Source organism: Bactrocera latifrons, unplaced genomic scaffold (assembly GCF_001853355.1).
Source record: "Bactrocera latifrons isolate USDA-ARS-PBARC rearing strain unplaced genomic scaffold, ASM185335v1 scaffold_1040, whole genome shotgun sequence".
In the NCBI taxonomy this organism is placed as follows: Eukaryota; Metazoa; Arthropoda; class Insecta; order Diptera; family Tephritidae; genus Bactrocera; species Bactrocera latifrons.
The window spans coordinates 1-4298 of record NW_017534454.1 but is presented as its reverse complement, the minus strand read 5'-3'; the positions used below and the strand labels follow the sequence as shown (position 1 = coordinate 4298).

Genomic DNA, 4298 nt, shown 5'->3' with positions numbered 1-4298 from the left:
AAACTTAAAGGCCTGCGAATAAATATGTAGGTATATAAATATGTACATACGTATATGCATATCTTATCAAACCTACATTAATTAAATAATTAGGTATAATACAAATATGATTTCCAAAGATTTAAGGAATTCATCATGAAAGAGTTTAATTTGTACGTACATACGTATGTACATGCTTTGTGTTTTGATATAAAATATTACATATGTATGTATGTATGTATATAAATTATATGCAGAGTCGTTTGCGCATTGTAAATATGCGAATCTTTAAGCGTACATTCCTTAAGACCGGAAATAGCATAAGTTTTCTCATTTCACACTGAAAATGCTCAATTCTGCTATTTTCGTGTCCCCTGATGTTAAGTGGTGAAACCCGCTAATAATTTTCTGTGGTGAAATGCACTCATCCAAAACAGTAAATATCCCAAAATTGAAATATCCCTAAATTTTTGATATCGTGAACCTTCTCTATAAATATACGTTCTCTGCTAAAACAATGGATTCGTTTTTTTCGTCGTACGGACAAAATTAGTGTTAAAAATTCATGCACTTGTTAAGTGCACTTCGGGCCAGAAGCTTTCGAAAGAAACTTGCAGTTTAAAATGGGTAATCATAGCATTACAATAATTTTACTTTTAAAACCAAACACTTTGGCAGGTTTAAGTTCGCGGAATCTAACTAAGTTGCTGCCTTGCGTTTTTCTCACGTTAATCACTGCTCCTCCAGAGGCTAATGAACGGCAGAAAAAGATGGAGTCTCGTTCCAAAAAAGAGGTTTTAACAACAATGCTGAAGAATACCGCCCCTGTTGAAGTAATTGAAGAGGGCGAAGTTGGAGAGGCACCTCAAACTACAGGAGAGTAGGTCATCGATGAGAGAGACGAGAAAATATTGCATTTGGAAACTGAAATGTTAACCCTAATTGATATTGATGAAGTATCTTTTTCTTACATAAGTATGTGTATTTCTAATTCTTTTTAGACAAAGGCTGAATAGTGTTATTAGCACTTTGAAAAAGTTTAAAAACGGGCAGTTGGCAGAAATTAAATGCCTTAGGATTTCCAATAAAACCGCGGAATTGCACAGAAATAATTTGGAGCAAAAACTTAGCTACATTTTCACCAAGGGCCAGGTAAGTGCCCAAATTCTAAAAAGTATGTTGCAAAATATACTAAAGTTCATTACACATACATAGATTGATAAATTAAGGGATAAAAACAAACGGCGGAATTGGAAAGAAGAAAACATAGCTAAGTCGATCACATTATATCCAACGAGCCCGAAAGCTTACAAACTTTTATTTAATCTCATTAATTTACTTGAAGTAAAATTTTTATAATGTACTTTGTTCGTTTAGGTTTGATAAGTAAATGGAAACAGCCAGTATTCTTGGAATATGACTGCAAAATGACGAAGGAAAGTATTGTTTAGCATTGAGTTAAGCGTTAAAATGTGCGGTTACAATATCGTTGCCATTCTAAGCGATTTGGGTGGATCAAATAGAGAATATATAATGATCTTGAAATTAATGTGGAGAAACCTTTGTACATTCACTAAGCAATWATTTACATTGTGATATACTTTAATGTGTTCTTTTTTATTGCAGGTTTTCACGCAACGGAGACAGGATTGTGGTTTATGCTGATGTCCCCCACTTAATAAAGCTGCAGAGAAATCATTTTTTGGATTTGGACTTTACTATCAATGGAAAAATTGTTATAAAAGACATTATTCTGAAGCTGCTCTCGCTTACGTCCAACGAGCTTTCCAGTACGCACAAAATTTCCCAGAAGCATTTGTCTGTAACAGGAGCGGAAAGGTAAAAGGTTAAACTAGCCAYAAAATTGTTCTCCCACACAATTGCTCAAGCAATAACTCGAGCGGCTAGATTAGGTGTACTAGATAACGAAAATTGGGAGGAATGCCATCGACTTTTCGAACTTGTAAGTAATATTTAAAGTATTAATTTAAATGTTCATGTATAATAAATTTTGATTTTATAGAAAAATGACTGGTTTGATCTAATGAGTATCAGATGATAAAGATGGAATGAGGGAACGCTTGCATGAGAAAGAAAAATAATGTACTGGAGCAGACGACGGAGATAAGAGTCATTGGTAAAAATGGTTTGCTTTCATTATAAAAATGTAATAATCAAGCTATATATTTAGATAAGTTGATTTTTTTTATTTTACTTATGATTTACAGGTATACYCCAAAGCAATAATGATTTGAAATTCCTGCTGGATGACTTAAGACAGCAGTACAAAATTGATTACGTTTTGACTTACCGATTAAACCAGGACGTTTTGGAAATTTTTTTTGGCTTAATCAGATGAAAAGGCAGTCTTCATGATCAGCCTKACCGGCAGGAGTTCAAATATAGGCTGCGTTTCTATATAATTGGTCAAAATGAAGGAGCGATCACAGAAGAAGGAAATGTTGAAGTCGACAACACACCAGATTTGGAAGGGAATTACTTATCACTAGTCGGTAATTATCAAAATATTAAACGTACATAGTATTATAAACCTAAAACTAYAGAAAACATACTTATATAAAAATGTATTGATGCTAACAAATGCAAATATGTACTTACATATAAACTAAGTTACTAAGCTAAGATACTAACCACTGTTTCTTATTCTAATCATAATAATAATCTTACCTAACAAGTTATTCCATTTATTTATACGCATGTATGTATGTTTATTATATTTTTGCAGGTAATATTTTTCAACGTGGGTAAGTTGATTTAAATTCCACTGACCAATTGAAAAAAATTATGACTTGGAGATTCTCAACAACGAAGGACCTGAGWATTTTGCAGGGTACATCTGCCACAAACTTGGTAAAGAAAACCCCGAAATTTGTGCCAATTCAGAAAATTGTTCGTCTTATACCTGGGTGAATCACCTTTCTGAAGGAGAACTCTCAAAACCAACAGATATGTTGATGCAGCATATAATATGAGAGCCTTGCGAGCAGTATTAGACGACATAAATGGTACTGATTTGCATATATGTACAAATTATGTATAGAAGCACATTTAAGTAATTTAGTAAATTGTAGCTCAAAAGTAAAATAATTGTTTTTCCGAACTAGAATGTATTTTAGAATTCGTTCCTTAAATAAAAACTTAACTGAACATATATATAACAAAAAAAGAAAATTAAATAAGACAAGAAATTGATACTTGGTCACAAAATATTCAATCTTTTTATTTGCATAAATTTATATGGTTGAAACAAACACAGCAAAGAGACAAAATTAAATAATACAATTGAAAATACAATTAAATAAATATGTATGTAAATGTTCACTAGAAAATATTCTCTTATATTGATGTTAACTTTTGATGATATTCATGTTTTTGAATGCCTGCAATACAAAATTGCTTCTTATTGCAAAGAAACACAAACAACGGAAAATCAGCTGATCGTACGTTGATCAACCGTGACGTAGATGCGCAGAACGAACATAATTTGAACTCATCATTGCGCAATCTTTGTTTCTATCATTCTTGCTCATAACATATGCATTTGTTACTTTAAAAGTAGCCATAAATYGTTTCGTCATACACTACATAGTATAAATCTATTTTGCTTTTGATCTTCCAACAGGAAATATGTGCGACCAGCAAACAGAAAACCGTTTGTCCGCTATCTTTCCTATTCGAGATATCGCCAACATAGATCGGTACGCGCAAAATCCCATACACGAGTAATAGGAGAAACAGCGAAAAACGCTCCACCCTTTCTCAGTTGCCGTCCGTAGAATGCAAAACAGAGATGTGTAACTCCTCTCTCACTGGAGGTGAGAGAACAATTGCTAAACGTCAAAATATACTGAACTTTGACAGCTAATCGAGTTCAGTAGTTTTGACGTTTATCAACTGGAAACGAGGGATGGCCAGATTGAAATCCCGCCAAATTATTATTCGAATTGAGAAATTTTTCATCTTTTTGTCTCCATTTGTAACGGCCAATATTTCGAAGAATAAAGAATGCGAAAGAGCACGCAGATTGGAAGTTGTGAGTATATTTTAATTTTTATTAAATAAATTTGCATTTAAACAGAGTTGTTTCATTCAGGCATTTCCAAATACAGTTCAAAAATGGAAGAAATCGGATAATAACCACGCCCACCTCCCATACAAAGGTTATGTTGAAAATCACTAAAAGTGCGTTAACCGACTAACAAAAAACGTCAGAAACACTACATTTTACGGAAGAAATATCAGAAGAAGCTGCACCCAGGCTTTCTTTAAAAATTGGAAATGGGCGTGGCGTCGCCCAC

General features: G+C 33.2%; 1 long non-coding RNA gene across 1 annotated transcript; it reads left to right on the top strand.

Annotated features, from left to right (window-relative positions):
• The first annotated feature begins 1623 nt into the window (after window positions 1–1623).
• On the top strand, window positions 1624–3037 carry LOC108969303. Its single transcript, XR_001993384.1, has 4 exons — window positions 1624–1942; window positions 2003–2116; window positions 2208–2492; window positions 2726–3037. It is a non-coding gene; the product is annotated as an uncharacterized LOC108969303 (long non-coding RNA).
• Window positions 3038–4298: the final 1261 nt, after the last annotated feature.